This window comes from Pyrus communis, chromosome 14 (genome assembly GCF_041283825.1).
Source record: "Pyrus communis isolate YQ-2024b chromosome 14, ASM4128382v1, whole genome shotgun sequence".
Lineage (NCBI taxonomy): Eukaryota > Viridiplantae > Streptophyta > Magnoliopsida > Rosales > Rosaceae > Pyrus > Pyrus communis.
In genome coordinates, this window is record NC_142578.1 from 9,172,709 (window position 1) to 9,190,969 (window position 18,261).

Here is an 18,261-nt window from a genome sequence, read left to right on the forward strand (position 1 = left end):
CACTTTGCTGAGAAGGCTAATGAGATGACCTCTGCCAATAAGGATTCGAAAATCCTTCTTGACCGAGACTTGGATAGATAACCAGTCGGCTCGACGCAATGTTGTTTATCTAAACTGAAGGTGCTTCGCGGTCGGTTGATTCTACGGCAACAGTATTGTTTATCCAAACTGAAGATGTCACCAGTTGCCTTCACTGTGCTGTTTATCGAAATTGATGAAGTGTTGGCACAAAAAAAAAAAAAAACAAAAAATCTCAAGGTTGTTGAAAGGTTTCGCATAGAGCAAGGGTTTGCGCAGGGCAGTTTGTGTGTTGAATTGAAGGGCTTGAATGATGCACTACCCTTTTTATATAGCAGCAAACTTACTCCTAGCCAAACTAGAAATGTATCTGAACTATAATTCCCAAATCTATTCTGATTAGGATTCAGCCAATCTTAGTTCCAATAGGTTTTTGAACCAAGCTTCTATAATAAATCATATTCACTCCTATTTCTCCGCATTTCCAACTCTGAAACCCTCTTTATCGCACCAAGACTCGACTTCTTCGCTCTTATCGAAATCAATCCTTCTTGCAATAGGACTCGGTCGATCTAATTGGGTGGCTTATGATAACTGGACGACCCATATGATTTTTGGAAGAGCATTGGGCTGAACATAAACCTAAGCTCGGCCTAATAATATTATTTTGGGCCCAAACATTGCCCCTCGTTTCTAATAATATTATTTTGGGCACAAATCCAAGGGTATGGTTGGCTGAAATGGGAACCAGCTAAGCCCAAGGCGTTTGGCCTTCGACCACTGCAAATTGGGCTTCTTGGGTCACTTGAATGGAGCCATATTTCGACGACAAATAGAAAGCTCTCGGTATTTTCAATGCCATTAAACTTTCGACCAATGAAATTAACTTGGATTGAGAACCCATGATGGCTGCTCTAAGCTTTTGGTGCTCGGCCACCAATACGATGGTCCTTCCCCTTGGCACCTTTGGCCTAACAGTGATGGACATCACCGCCACCTCTCCTATGGCATCCTAGTCGACAATTCTCTTTCCGGGTACCAATTTGACTTAGACCTGAAAACCATTTTCGAGGAACATGCCGTCGAAGCCTTGACAAAGGAGAACAAAAAATCGCTGAAAGAAGACGCGCAAAAACTACATAAGAACTTCTTCAACTACAACACTCTAATCACTCACTTCGACGACTCGAGAAAGGAAGATCTTAAGAAAGGTGAACACGAGGCCTTCTTATTCTATTGTTATAGCAAATACATATTTTGTGCTAAGTCAAATAAATGCCTGGACAAAAATATGTCCGTCACTGAAACCTTGGCCAACGGTCATGTCCTGGCCCTTAGTTCGACCATTCTCGCTAATCTCACTAGGTGCTTGACCGAGACTATTGTGGGGAAAATTGAACACCACCAAAACGGCCTGCTTTGGGTTTTCCAGCTCTGGTTACAGGTTTATTTCTCGACGATACGGCCAGACCTTGCAAGTTTCCCTTCTTTTGAAGCTATGGGCCTTGAGCTGGCCTTACGACCCACTCTTCCCCACTCGGCTGAAGAGATCTTTAAATATTTATTTGGCCTAAAAGACTTGTCGGACGATGAATTCTAGATTTGTCATCGGCGAATGTACCTCTCCTCTATTATCTTCCTAACATCGACATGAGAAGACATTAAGGAAACTGATCTCTGAAATTCCTGGAGGTCATTTATCATCACTTGCGACCTGCCATATGGTTGTGAGGCTCGTCGAGGAAGTTAGGAAGTCTACCACCCTCCCCTCGAATCTAAAAACAAAACAAGTGGTCGTTCTGGAAGAAGAGGTATGATTATGTTACTGGCAATTTTGACTAGATTCTGAATGCTAACAACTCTTATTTCAGGATGACGATAGTAAGAAAGTTCTGCTAGCGAGTCGACATCGACCAACTAATCCTCTTACCACCAATCCTCCACCTGCGGTTGGGGTAACTGACCAGGTCAATCCTCCTACAGCCGATCATGGAAAATGGCCTCTTGTCTGGCCTGAAGTGATGGTGGAGACACCAATCCATCCGCAGGATTAAGACCTTGGCATTCTTCCTCAAGAAGTTACTTCGGCTTTTATAAGACTCAATTCCTTTCTCTGGTTACTTTTACTATAACAAGTGTGAACCGAAAAATATTAAATTTCAGGTACCCGATTATTCGTTTCACCGAAAATTCTATATGCTGAAGGGTGTTATCTATATTTCCTGGCCACCTCAGTGACTATCGAATGTAGATAACCTTCATTGGCCGCGTGAATTAAGAAGCAGTCTTAAACACTGGGCTCAGCCATTAAGCTTTCTAAGTTCAAGCAATGAACCAGGGGACATGGCCAAAGTCTCCTCTCGGCAGGTCTAAAAAAAAATTCTCTCTGTTATATTCCTTACGATTTTCCTTTTGCCTAAAATCTTTTCGTGTACAGCCTTTGTGGGAAGTCAAGCTCGACACTCTCATCTTGAGTACTTCTGTGACGGCTAGACCCTCAACCACCTCGACCGAACCTACTAGAACTGTGACCAAAACCAACGCCTTTGTCAAACTACAAGAACTCATTTCTCTTTCAACTTCACAAGTTTTAGAGCATAAAGGCCTCGACTCCGTAGAAGAGTGTCTGAACATCCTTGCATCTGAAGGTCAATTAAGCAATGAATCTATTGTTCACTTGTCATCGGTCTTGGAGAGAACTCGAGAATATTTTACTACTTTTGAGAGGGCTCTTCGAGCAGAATATGACTTGAAGGCTGCAATGGTTGTTCAAGAAGCAATTCAACCAAAGCTTGAGGTGATAAAAAATCAGAAGAAACGGTTGGCCGATCTCAACCATCAAAATACGGAACTTCAACGACAGAGATTGGTGGTTACTTCTGAACTCAAGAAGAATTTCGAATCGAACAAGGCTAAGTTGACAGAGTTTGCAACTGGCGAGAGGCGGATCGAACAAATGAAACTTGACAAGAAGACGCAACAAACCGAGGTTACAATGGGTGAAGTAAGATGGCTAGAATTAAATGCCGCTCTCGAGGCCTTCCTTCATTCGACCCTTTAGAACTTTGTATATTTGTAGGCTGCTTTAATTTTGTGTCACTTGTATCTTTTCAATTTTAATGAAATGCCTCTATTCCCTCATTTCCCAAGTGATTGGATAATATTTCTTTAAAAATTTCCTGTTGATTGTCAACTTGTGAATTCAACTAGTCCGATCCTTGAGGTGGTATGCCCCATTGCCAAAAACTTTATGAACGACGAATGGTCCTTCCCAATTCGGCGACCATTTGCCGAACCTAGGGTCTTTAATCCCCATGGGCAGCACAGTTTACCAAACCAACTCTCCATCTCCGTATGTTTTTTGTTTGACTCGTTGATTATAGGCTTGCTCGACAATCTTCTTTTGTGCCACCAATAAATTATAAGCGTCAAGCCGAATTTCTTCCAAGTCTTCTAACTATTGTCTCAGGGCTTGATTGTATTTAGCACTGAACAAACTACTTTGTTTAATTACTCGCAGTGAGTTTATACTTAGCTCGACTGGTAACAACACTTCGTGTCCATAGGTTAATGTGTATGAAGTCATTCTGGTGGCTGATCGGAATGAAGTTCGATAAGCCCATAACGCTTCATTTAACTTTAAATGCCATATACCGGGCCTCTCTTTTACCATGTTTTTGAGAATACCGATCAAAACTTTATTACTTGTTTTGGCTTGTCCATTCACCTGCAGGTAATACGGTGTAGACTACTCTTGTCGAATTTTTAGATTTGCTGTATACTCCTTAAACCAGTCGGATGTAAAGATCGTACCACTATCTGTTATGATCATTTCTGGTATGCTGAATCTGGTTACGATATTTTCTTCCACAAAATTACAAACTTTTGTAAACGTTAACACGGCGTACGACTTTACTTCGACCCATTTGGTGAAGTAGTCTGTTGTGACAAGTATCCAAACATGCTTAGCTAATCTGGAAGATGGCGTAATTTTGCCAATTATGTCCATGGCACATCCTCTGAAAAGCTAGGGTTTGGTGGCCGAGTAAAGTAATTCAGCTGGGGCTCGTTGTATAGGCCCATGAATTTGACATTGTACACATCGTTGTGCGTACTTGATACAATCTTTCAATATACTTGGCCAAATATAGCCGTGTCATCGAAGCAGCTAATACATCTTGCGCCCTATGGTTGCGAGATTTACTTGACACTCAAATTAAACCCTCGTTTGACAATTGTAGTAGAATGGATAAGTGAGGGATCGTTCTAGACCGGGGATTAGGAGGGCTTGCTAAAACCTTCTAAATTGACTTAAAAACATAAAAACTAAATTAAAATACTCTTAACAAGACTACTATGACTCAGAAAGGCTTTGAAAAACTCAAATTGTCTAAAACAATCAAATTGACTCAAATAGAAGCTAGAACTTGATTTAGACGAATTTGCAATTGTTTATGACTCCAAAAGCTTAAAGATACAAAAATAAAACAAATACGAATGATTAAGACTTAACAAAATAGGGGGGGAATTGTGGTTGGACGATATTAAATTAAAAAGACAGAATATAATTAAAGGCAAAATGTAAATATGAATGTGATAAAAATATGGATGATGGAATAGCCAAGGGGTTCTTCTCCACACATGTTACACTTGCAAACAAAATTGATTCTCAGTTGGTCTTTCGATAAGTTGTGAAACTCAATGCTCCAAGTTAATTAGATCCGCTTAGATTAACTTTCAGATTTCCCTAAATTCGTTGGATTGAATGGAATACGCATTACAACCAAATTATTCTTAATCAAAGTCCCTAACTATGGAATACGCATGATAGAGACATTCAACAAAGATCATTAAGTTCAACGGAAATCATAAACATCGACGAGGCATTCGTTACTATGGAATACGCATGAAACTTATGCCAAGAATTCGTTTAACGCGATTGTTTATAAGCAACCTCCACTACTTGTGAATATAAGTTCATAGCGATTAGGTGAAATTCACTTATATTCTAGCGTCATATTTATGCATGAAAATTAAGCTTGCAATCTCAATGAACATACATAAATAAGTTATCAATCAAACAGTTAAACGAATTGAATCCACAACTTATGAAATTCCAACCAAACGTAATCAATTCAAATTGCAAATATAAACATAGTTTCGAATCACCCCCTAGCTAAAGGGGGTTTAGTTCCTCATAACTTTGAAATCAAAGAAACACCTAAACATTCCAACAACTCAAACGTGAATTGTATGAACGTTTAGGCACTCTTCTCTTCCCTTCTCATACGTACAAAACAAAGAGAATTAAATTTAAACTTTGAAATCAAAGAAACACCTAAACATTCCAACAACTCAAACTTGAATTGTATGAACGTTTAAGCACTCTTTTCTTCCTCGTTGTTGTAGCACAAGGTCTAAGGTGAGCTTAAGGGCTTTAGGTGTATGTGGAATGGAGTAGGGAGTGGTTGGAGATGGAAGAATGAAGAGAAAATATGCAGAAAATGAAGAGACTCACGGCTAGGGAGAAGATGGAAGTGTTTGTAACTGAAAATGTGTATGGAAGAGTGAGTGAATTTTGAGGAGTGTTGGATGCTTATTTATAGGTGAAATGGGGGAACAAAAGAGGGAATATTGCAGCTAGGAGGGGATGAATGATTATGGGTGCATGTGTTTGGAATAATGAAGGGGGAATGTATGTAATAAAACAACTAGGAAAAGTTATGGAAAGCTGGAAATGGGAGTGGGAACTCACGGCATTGTTGGGTTGTTTATGGGAGAATAAATGTATGATAATGGCTAAATAATTAAAGGGAATGAATGGGAGTGACACTAGGTTGGTTATGCATGTGGAATGTGGCTGAATTGTTGGTGAAATGATGAAATGGAATGCTGAAAAGGTAGGGAACTCACGGCAAAGGGGTTTTTGGTGGTGTAAATGCATGTGAATGCATGGCATTTGAAGTGATTGTTATTTGGAAATGAATGTGATGCATGTGAGTTAGAAATGTGGCTGAAATGATGAGAGACAAAGTGGAAGAATGTGGTTGAAATGGTTGAGGAAGGCACGGCAAGGGATTAGGGGGAGCATGTGCTTGTAGGGTTGATATGTTTGAAGATGCATGTGTTGAATTGGTGGTTGAATGATGAAAGAATAAGTGAATGATTATGATAAGTGATAAGTGATAAGTGAATGATTATGATAAGTGTATGATATGTTAAGTGATAAATGAATGATATGTGGTGAGTGATAAGTGAATGGAAGTGATAAGTGAATGGTTTGATAATTGATAAATGAATGATATGCTAAGTGATAAATGAATGATATGTGGTGAGTGATAAGTGAATGGTTTGATAAGTGATAAATGAACTAGTTTAAAGGGCTAGGGTTTAAGTACATAGAATGGGCCTAAAATAGGTTGGTTTGTATGGCATAATGTGTTGTGTCTTCAAGTGCATACAAGGCTTTCAAATTCGTCCATCCTCTTGGCTCCATGGATAAGCTATCCAATCCATGCCCAAAAATGCTCCAAATGGCCTCAAAATGCACTTTCTTGCTCCCTAGGCCCTTAGAACCTGAAAACACACAAAAGAAGCATAAAGGACTAAAATAACGAGAGAAACATAACGTAAATGCACGAGAACAAGCCATTTAAGTCGCATGAATATGCTCCTATCAAATACCCCCACACTTAGCTTTTGCTAGTCCTCGAGCAAAACAGAATAAAAACAAATAAACAAAACGACACTAAACACGTAAAACACAACCTAAACCTTCCAACAACCGTCTTAGGGATTTCCAATGCACATGACAAGTTAAAAATCATTATTCCCACAGAATTTAGCCATCTTTACCCTTAAGTACATTCTTAATCATAGTTACCACATACTAGTTCGCAATTAAGCAATTAAAACCATGTTTTGAATGTAGTAACATGCCTTAGAGAATTTGCTCAATTCCTTTCAAGATATGCACTCAATTTTTACTCAGATTTTCTAACTACACACCCTAATCTAGTCATATGTGAGAAGATTGATGTAAACATGAAAACGACACTCACATATATGTATCACAAAGAACGCAATTTCTGGAGTTAATAATCAAGTTTAGATATGATCTCATGAATGGAATGCTACTACTTAGACGCGAGAACCAGTGACACCATATGCTCATACCAAGTTCAAACTCCACAAATTGAAACACATAACACTCAAGATAGAAGTCAAGGGTTGTAACGGGGCTTGGGGTATGTGGATAACAAAGAAGGGATATGGAAAACAAAGATTCTTAAAGAAATAGTGAGCAAAGCATTTGAATCAACTTAGAATTCACTTTTGAATGAAAACTCAACTTTTGAACAAAAAGGGAGAATTAGACAATTTACGCCCATAATTGGTGTTTTGGAACTTATTCTTTTCTTTTTTTTTTTTTTTTTAAACCCTCCAAGATAAGGTAAAGTGCATGGCATCCCTATAGGATTAGGATAAGGTGTCCTAAATGGATAAGGTGCCCTAAATGGATAAGGACTCCTCATTGCACTTGGAAACTTTGCCTATTAGGATTAGGAAACCTTGTCTTTGTCATTCCTTCTTCATCTTGGACTCCTTTTCCTTCTTGGACTTGGAAAACTTCTTTGTTGCTTCACTTGAGACCATTTGGACTTTGCCTTTCCTACTTCAAGTAGGAAACCTTATTTGAGTAGGAAACTTTGTTCTTCTAGGAATCCTAATTCAACTAGGAAACCCATTTTAACTAGGAATCCTAATTCAACTAGGAAACCATCTTCCATCAGGGACTTTCCTACTTCAACTAGGAAACCTTGCTCAAGTAGGAATCATCATCTTCAAGTCTTCAATTTCGTCCATCCTCTTGGCTCCAAGCATATGATGTCCATTCCAAGCTCTAATTTGCTCCAAAAGGCTCCAAAATGCATCCTTTTGCATACTTTGCCCTTAAAACCTGAAAATACATAAAACTAGCTTAAAAGACTACTTTACTAAGGAAAAACACTATAAATGCACAAGAACAAGCTAAACTAAGGTGCGTAAATATGCTCCTATCAAATTCCCCCACACTTAGCTTTTGCTAGTCCTCGAGCAAAACAAAATGAAACAAAGTAACTAAATGAAGTAAAACGAGTAAAACACAACCTACACCTTCCAACAATCATCTCAGAGATTTCCAATGCACATGACATGTTAAAAATCATCATTCCCACAGATTTTAGCCTTCTTTACGCTTAAGCATTTACTTAATCATAGTCACTACTCATTAGTTCACAAATAACCAATTAAAACACGATTTTGAATGTAGTAACATGCCTTAGAGAATTTCCTCAATTCCTTACTAGATATGCACTCAATTTTCACTCAGATTTTCTGACTACACACCCTATACTAGTTATATGTGAGAAGATAGATGTAAATATGAAAACGAATGCTCACATATATGTATGACAAAGAAACACTTTCCGGAGTTAATAACATGTTTAGATATGATCTCATGAATGGAACGCTACTACTTAGATGCGAGAACCAATGACACCATATGCTCGTACCAATTTTAAACTCCACAAATTGAAACACATAACACTCAAGATTAAAGTCAAGGGTTGTAACGGGGCTAGGGGTATTGGCTAACAAAGAAAGGTAAAGGATAAAACAAACGTTCTTTAAACAATAGTAAGCAAAGCAATGAACTTGATACTTAGAATTCACTTTAGAGTGCAGAAAATAACTTTAAACACAAAGGGGAATACACGTGCATACTTAGGGTCAAATGCAACGTTTTGGACCCTTTCTTCAATAACCAACAACTTAGAGCTCATTTTATGCTCTTCCAACTCCTTTTCATACTTTTCACAACTTTTTCTTTTTTTTCTTCTTATTTTCCACGAATTTTCTTTTTTCTTTTCTTTCTCTCTCTTTTTTTTTTCTTCTTTGCTGTGCCTCATTCAAGACTTTGGCACACCCCTATATCAAGAATCCTTCCCCCACACTTGTTTTCTACAATGCAATGATCAAAAGGAATTCATCTTTGAGTTATGCTTTTACTATGCTTCAAGAACAAAGGTATGGGTGGTCCTAATCTAGGCTAGGTGAGGATAATTGTGGTTTAACCAAGAAAGTAGGCTACACAAGGCTCAACGGGGTTAAATCCTACAAACAAATGAAATAGGGAAATATGGCAATTTGGCTATGGTGGTCACTATTAACTTCATCTTGAATATGTGTTATGCAATTCAATAACATGTTTTGAATGAAATTGGCATGGGTTCTAGTATTTGGAACTAAATGATGAAACGCCTTCTAAGTAGTAACCAAGCAAAGAATAATGAGATCATGCAACGACTTTAGAAAACAAGAATGCACAGATTTTAACTCTCCAAATAAACGTTTAGGCTCAAGTCTCACAAGGTTGTAGCATTTGTTTGAGTTCCTTCCTTCAAGCATGTTACAAAAACTGATTTTTCTTTTTTTCTTTTTGATTACATGTGAAGTCATAAGTTATAACCACAACCAAGCATGAACCAAAGAGTAAATCAAACTTTCATCCATGTTAATCATTCTCTTTAACAGTCATGCAATTACAAACCGAATCCTCATCATTGTGTTGGAAGGTACCCTAAGACACAAACAAACACACAAAAACAACTTAAAAACAACTCTTTTTGGGTTTTCAAAACAACTTTTTCAATTTTTTCTGGGATTTTCGGATTTTCAGAACAACAAATACTAAAACACACCAAAATAGCCTAAAAACACTTAAAAACAGCAAGAAACAACATTTGAAATTATGGGTGACAAAACCCTACGAATTTGCATCAAAACACTTTGGTTACTCCCCCACACTTAAATCAAACATTGTCCTCAATGTTTCAAGCATAGACTCACACAAATAGCAAACAACAAACAAAACAACATCTAACAACCTAACATGGCAGAAACAAAATCAACAACAAAGAGAAGAGTTTAGGAACGCAAATCTGGAATTGGACTGCTTTCTCGGTCTTTCTTTGTTGAATGCATGGGTTGCCTCCCAAGTAGCGCTTGCTTTAACGTCGTACAGCCGGACGAACATTCTTCTTATCCTCTCTTGGAGCCCACGGCATGGAGTGGGATGTCCTCCACAACTTGCCCTTCAACACTTTCGTCATATGGCTCTATGAATGGGAGGGGATAGTGATCCTCCCTAATTGTGGTGTTTTGGTTCCTAAAGTCCATGTAAATGCTCCCACCACCTTGAAATCGATTGGGTACCTGCACCAAAGAAGGTAACACCGTATTAGTTGACATGGGAATTGGAATTGGGGTTGGAGACTTACAAACATATTGTGATGGAGGCTCAAAAGTGGCAGCCATATCAACAAAGTCACTATGGCTACTCTCGGCCAGATTGGATGGTTTTAGGGCAACCACTCCAATTCCCTCTTCAATGGTGGTTCTTGATGCATCCTTCTTGATAGGTGTGGATTGTTCCTGCCCTATATGCTTATGCACATCAATGGCAAAACAAGAACGAACATCATTAGGCTTCTTAATAGAGTCATAAACATTGAATTTAATTATATCACCACCAAACTCCATTGTTAATACTCCCTTGGCCACATCAATCTTCGTTTGAGCTGTTTTCATGAATGGTCGTCCAAGTAGGAGTGGCAAGGGTGGAGAATGAACCGAGTCTTCCATTTCAAGTACATAAAAATCAGCCGGAAAGATTAAATCATTAACCTGCACTAAAACATCTTCCAAAACACCCTTTGGATAGGCATTAGATCTATCAGCTAATTGTATGATCACACCATCGTTTTTTAACTCACCTAGGTTCATAGATGCATAAATTGAGTAAGGCATAACATTAATAGATGCACCTAAGTCTAACATGGCAGATTCAAACCTAGAATTACCAATAACACACGGAATTGTAAAACTACCCGGATCTTTGCATTTTGGGGGCAGCTTGCGTTGTAAGATGGCTGAGACGTTTTCACCTACTTTGACCACCTCCTTGGTCGAAATCCTCCTCCTATTGGTGCAAAGTTCCTTCAAGAACTTGGCGTACCTCGGGACTTGCTTGATTGCATCCAAAAGGGGGATATTAACTTGAACTTTCCGAAACGTCTCCAAAATGTCCTTTTCCGCTTCTTCTTTCTTTGTTTGCTTAAACCTACTAGGAAAAGGAACATTCGCAGGAAAATCATTAGTAGGAACTGAACTTGACACGTTTTTACCTTTATTGGACAAATTGGACGACTTGGGATCACTTGGAACTTGCGGCACATTTGGTTCCACCTTGGCTGTGAGTGGCCTTTGCTCCTCCTCTTCAATTCTCAACTCGTCCTCCTCGTTGGAACGTGATTTGGATGGGTTGAGGTCAGATCCGACTTGCTTTCCACTCCGCAAATGCATAGCTTTTGCAGATTCGAATCCACCTTTCGGATTGACCACCGTTGAGCTAGGCAACCTTCCTTGCTCACGAAGTTGCCCCATGAACTCGGCAATTTGTCCCACTTGCTTTTCTAAGTTGTCCACCCTCCTGTCTTGGATTTGCCTCTCTTTGTTTTGAGTTTGGACTTCCTGCGTCAAAGTAGTAAGTAATTGAAAAATCTTATCATTATCACTTGAATTACCTACATTGCTTTGGGCAGGTTGTGCTTGGGCTTGTGGTGGTGCCAACGGCTTTTGATAGAAACCCGGGGGTTGTTGCCTAAATCCGCTTTGTTGTTGACCTTGTTGGGGGTCTCGCCATTTGAAATTCGGATGATCACGCCAACCGGGATTGTAAGTATTAGAGAACGGATCACCACGTGATTGGTATTGGTTGCCATATCCCACGGCATTGAGTGTCTCCCACCCTCCATTCTCGATCAATTGTGGGCACTTGTCCGTAGGGTGTCCTTGCATGGAGCATACGCCACAAGAAGCTACGGTTTTGACTTTTGAACCTTCCACCACCTGAGAAAGCAACGTAGTAAGGTTAGCCATTTGATTTTGAAGTTCGGTTATGGTACTTACCTCATTGACTTGGTGTTGCCGTGGGGTACTCCTCTGTCCAACGCCTTCGTATTGTTGAGCATTCAATGCTCGATTAGCAATCAAGGTTTTTGCAGCCGTGGGGGTCTTGTCCACCAAGGCTCCTCCCGCTGAGGCATCTAGCATTTGACGTTCAATAGGTAGAAGTCCCTCGTAAAAGTATTGTAGAAGTAGTTCCTCCTTCATTTGATGTTGTGGACATGAAGCAACAAGAGATTTAAAACGTTCATAATAAGTAGGAAAGGATTCACCTTCATCTTGTTGAATTCCACTTATCCTTTTTCGTAGGAGGATGACTCGAGAAGTTGGGAAAAACTTCTCCAAGAAAGCCCGTTTCATGCTCTCCCATGATGTCACCGTTCCGGGAGCCAACTCGTACAACCAATCTTTCGCTTTCTCTTGGAGAGAAAAGGGAAAGGCCTTCATCTTCAAGATGCTCTCATCTACGTTCACCGGAGTCATGCTTGAGCAAACGACTTCAAACTCCTTCAAGTGCTTGTTCGGATCTTCCATGGATAGCCCATGGTACTTTGGAATGTGATGTAACAGGCTTGACTTCAATTCAAACTCGGCAGTCTTGTCTTGAGCCGCCCTTGGGTATTGGATGCACAAGGGTGCGGCATTGGCCAATCCCGAAGCGGAAAGCTCCTTGATTGTTCGGTTGTCCGCTGCCATGTCTTCCACTTCTTCTTCAAATTCAGAAACGGACTCGGAACTTGCACTTGATTCACTAGGTTCTGGGTTCTTCCTCTTACGTCTCAACTCACGCTCAAAATCGTCGTCAAAGTCTAAAATATGTTCGTGAACCGGATTAGAACTCCGAGTCATAAACAAGTACCTAAAACAAGAAACAAAATAACATAAGAATCTGATCTAATAAGAAAAACGAAAATAACAATCCAAGGGATTAGCAAAGTTGCTAATCCCCGGCAACGGCGCCAAAAATTTGATGCGAGAATTATACGCACACAAATTAAACCCTCTTTTTATCAATTGTAGTGAAGAATGTAAGTAGGGATCGTTCTGGACCGGGGATTAGGAGGGATTGTTAATCACTTGGATTTGACTCAAAAACGTAAAAACATAATATAAGACACTATACTAGACTCAAAGAATGCAAAACTAAACTTTAAAACACCAAAACAAACCAAAAGACTCAAAACAGCACCAAAACACTCAAAACTGCCTTAAAAACACAATCTGGGCAGTTTTGAAAACTAGACACAACTTGGACGAAAATTGGTTTTAACTTGACCTAAGACACTTAAAAACACAAACTAAAGTGATTTCTAACTACTATGACTCAACAAAGTAAAGGGGGATTGGTTTTGGACGAATTTAAAAACAAAACAAACTTTTTAAATTAGAACAGATTGTAAAAACGAATTTGATGGATTTGAATGGATGGGAAGCTAGCTAGGGGGTTCATCTCCACACATGTTATACTTGCATATAAAACGATTTCCAATTGCTTTTCAATAACCCATGAATTCTCAACGCCCCAAGTTAATTAGGTTCGCTTGAATTAACCTTCAGATTTTCCTAACGTTATTGAATTGGATGATTGCATACGACAACCCAAAACATTCCCCACAAGTCCCCTACATGATTGCATAATAGAGATACAAGCAAGAATCATTAAGTTCTATGAAAACCATAAGCATTGACGAAGCACTTGTTACTATGATTGCATGAAACTTATGCCAAGAATTTACTTAACGCGATTGAGATCATCAACCTTTACTACTTGTGAATATAATTCCATAACGATTAGGTGAAATTTCCTTATATCCTAGCATCCAATTTATGCATGATAATTAAGCGTGCACTCTCAACCAACACACACAAATCAATGTAATTCACATAGATAAGTAAATTGAATTCACAACTTATGAAACGCAATTAGAAGTAATCAATTCATATAGCAAGTATGTTCATGGTTTCGAATCCCCCCCTAACCAAGGGGGGTTTAGTTCCTCATACGCACAAAACAAAGAGAAATAAATTTAAACATTGAAATCAAAGGAAAAGAAACACCTAGAAATTCCAGCGACGCGAACTTGAATTGCATGAACTTCCGAGCTTCCTTCTCCTCCTCCTTGGTGCGGCAAGGGTCTAGGGACAGGTTTAGGGCCTTAGGTGCATGGATGCATGGTCATGGAGGGATGTAGTAGTGTTTAGGGGAAGGGGATGGTGCGGCAAGGCTTAAAACTAAGGAGAAAGGTGTTTGGTGGCTGCGGCAAGGGTGTGGAGAAGGTTGGACGAATTTCTGGAATTAATGAATGTGTATGAGAGGTGGTGATCTGATCTAGGGGTTAATATGAGTATATATAGGCACTTAAAACCCTAGGGTACTCAGATATGGACTTGAATAACCCAAATCCACAAGGAAATAGGCTTAGAAATCAGAAATAGAAAGGGATAATGCTTCCTAGGTGCAGCAGGTAAGGAGATAAGGTGATAAGGCTTCTAGAATGCCTTGCAAGGCAAGGGAAATCAGCTTTCTAGAAGGATTTGGGGCGCCACTTTTGTAGGAGATAAGATAAGGTTCCTAGAATCATGTTTTAAGGGCCAAATTTGTAGGGAAAAAGAGATAAGGGTGCAGCACCTTTGTAGGGATAATGTTAGGGCTTCTAGAAAGCCTAAAAGCTAAGGGGATTTGGATAAAACCCACGGCAAAGATAGGATAGGGCATCTAAGGCTTCTAGAAACCCTCCAAGATAAGGTAAAGTGCATGGCATCCCTATAGGATTAGGATAAGGTGTCCTAAATGGATAAGGTGCCCTAAATGGATAAGGACTCCTCATTGCACTTGGAAACTTTGCCTATTAGGATTAGGAAACCTTGTCTTTGTCATTCCTTCTTCATCTTGGACTCCTTTTCCTTCTTGGACTTGGAAAACTTCTTTGTTGCTTCACTTGAGACCATTTGGACTTTGCCTTTCCTACTTCAAGTAGGAAACCTTATTTGAGTAGGAAACTTTGTTCTTCTAGGAATCCTAATTCAACTAGGAAACCCATTTTAACTAGGAATCCTAATTCAACTAGGAAACCATCTTCCATCAGGGACTTTCCTACTTCAACTAGGAAACCTTGCTCAAGTAGGAATCATCATCTTCAAGTCTTCAATTTCGTCCATCCTCTTGGCTCCAAGCATATGATGTCCATTCCAAGCTCTAATTTGCTCCAAAAGGCTCCAAAATGCATCCTTTTGCATACTTTGCCCTTAAAACCTGAAAATACATAAAACTAGCTTAAAAGACTACTTTACTAAGGAAAAACACTATAAATGCACAAGAACAAGCTAAACTAAGGTGCGTAAATATGCTCCTATCAGTACAACTTACAACATATACGAAATATGGGAAGTGAGGCTATTTGGCTATGGTGGCAACTACACAACTTCATCTTGAATATGTGTTATGCAAATCAATAACATGCTTTGAATGAAATGGGCATGAGTTCTAGCATTTGGAACTATATGATGAAACGCCTTCTAAGTAGTAACCAAGCAAAGAATAATGAGATCATGCAACGACTTTAGAAAACAAGAAATCACAGATTATACTCTCCAAAGAACGTTATAGGCTCAAGTCTCTCAGGGTTGTAGCGTTTGTTTGAGTTCCTTCCTTCAAGCATGTTAAAAAAAACGAATTTTTTTTTTTCTTTTATGATTGCATGTGAAGTCATACATTATAACCATAACCAAGCATATACCAAGAGTAAATCAAACTTTTCTCTATGTTTATAACTCTTTCTAACCGTCATGCAATTATAAAGCAAATCCTTATCATTGTGTTGGAAGGTATCCTAAGACACAAACACACACACAAAAACAACTTTAAAACAACTCTTTTTGGGTTTTTCAAAACAATTTTTCAAATTTTTATGGGATTTTTGAATTTTTAAGACAAAACACTCTAAAAACGCTTAAAACAGCAAGAAACAACATGTGAAGTGATAGGTGAATAAATCCAACGAATTTGCATCAAATATACTTAGTTACCCCCCCACACTTAAATCAAACATTGTCCTCAATGTTTTAAGCATAGATTCACACAAAGCATAAGTAAATACACAAAAAGCACTTAAACATACTAAACATGGCATAATGTAATTAACAAAGAGAAGAGTTTAGAGACGCAAATCTGGTTATAGAGTGTAAATTCCATCTTCTCCTTGGTAATTGCATTGAGGCTTTGATCTTTGTGATTCCACAGGCTTACTCTTGAACTGGTTTCTGCCCATCGTTGATTTTCCTTTGTGCTACTTCTTGAACTGGGCAGCAGGATAGTTCTTTTGGTCTCCCCCGAAGGTCTGAGCTTATCCCTTTTATCTGTTTCTTTGTTCAATCTTTCCAATTCGTATTGAAAAGGGTTGGAGGATAACTCAGCCTATGTTTGTCTCCACATGCTTCAATGTATCATTTGCACTTGCCTTACTCGCTCCCCTTTGCAGAAGTGGTCCCTTCTCCGGAAGTGTATCAACCGTTGAAGATGACTACTCGAGAGCAACGCTAGGTAAGCAATCAGGAATAGATTCCAGGCAGTTGGCTCCAGAACGGAAGACTGACTCCAAGTGCCGGCTGATTGCTTGTTTTACTTTGCCATGCGAGTAAGAACAAGGACAAAGAAAAAGACAGGGAAAGAGCATGATATGAGATACTTTTGCTTTTGACCTTGATGATATGAGATACCTTTGCTTTTGAAGAAGCGGTGAATGAATCAGCACATGTATTTGTTGTGCTGTTTCCTCCTGGGTCATATGTACTCCAGGCATCTGGTATCATCTTTGGGGAAGAAGAAAGAATTGAGTCTTTCGAAAGGCTTTGCTGGGAGTGCGCCCTCAGAGGTGAGGGAGAGTTGGGCATTTTCCTTCAGGTTTGCCCTGCCATAAAAGACGAAGGTCGACATATATAGAGATAATATCAAGTGGTGGTACTTTTTACCTTTGTCGACAAACGTTTTGATCCCGCAAATCTGGCTTTTTGAAATAGTGGCGCATCTTCGATCTCTGAACACGCCTCTTCGATTTCTGAGCAGGCGCCCCTTCGATTTCTGAACGACGCCCCTTCGCTTTCTGAACGACACGTGGTAGTGCAGATGCGGCTCCTTTTGACAAAGCTGCACGCGTCTTCTGAAAAGCAGAGAAAGCGTCGCCGAACTTTGCGCTTGTCGGCTAAAGATGTGTAGTTGTGATGATGGCCTCCACGTGTTGTCTGAAAAGAAGAAATCTTTTGACAAAGTTGAACGCGCCTTCTGAAAAGCCGAGAAAGCGTCGCCTAAATTACGCCGGAGATTCTGGCTTTTTTTTTTTTAATTGGTGGACGCGTCGCCTTGGCTTTTTTATTGAGCTATCGATCACCACAACAAACACACTCTGCAGATTTCCCATTCTTGAAAATCGACTCCGGCCCTTTGAAATTTAACTCCATCCCTTCTCTTTGAACACTTTTGAAAAAAAAAATGGCAAACTCATCGAACCTTAGCTTGGAATTGAGCCTTAGCAGTGATACGGGCGCGCCGCGTCAAGGTAACGTATGGCGCCCTTCTTTCTTTTCTTCTAACGGTCCTCTCACAGGTGAAGACTCCGTGATGCAGGACGCCACAACAGCTACAATAGTAGCTAGGAACCTCCTCACTCCAAAAGATAGTAGGCTGCTGTCAGGACGGTCCGATGAGTTGGCCGTTCAAGAGTCCCTCGCACTTAGTGTTCAGTGTGCGAGTTCTGTGTCCAACATGGGCCAACGCCTGCTTGCCCGCTCCCGTCAGGTGGAATCATTGATGGCAGAGGTGGAAAGTCTCAAGCAGGATATCCAGCAGCTGAAGTATGAGAATAGAAGTTTGCACGTGCTTGCAAACAACTACTCGACGGGCATGAAGAGGAAGCTTGATGAGCTGCAAGAGTCTGAAGGTCGGATTCACAGTGACCGTCAAAGGTTCTCGTCTTTCCTCCAGAGGCACCTTTTTCCTGGCTCATCCAGCGCTTGGCCAAGTATTGAGGCCTGGAATGCTTTATCTTCGATACCTCCCGCTCCGATGCCTTCTGTTCCTACGCCTTCCGCTCCGATGCCTTCTGTTCCTACGCCTTCCGCTTCAAGAGTAAAGCCACGTAGTGGGGCCTCAAGCAAACAACCTTTGTGAAGCACCATCTTTCTTTGTTTAGCAGTGCCTATCAATAAATCAAACATTTTCTCAATGTTACAATCATA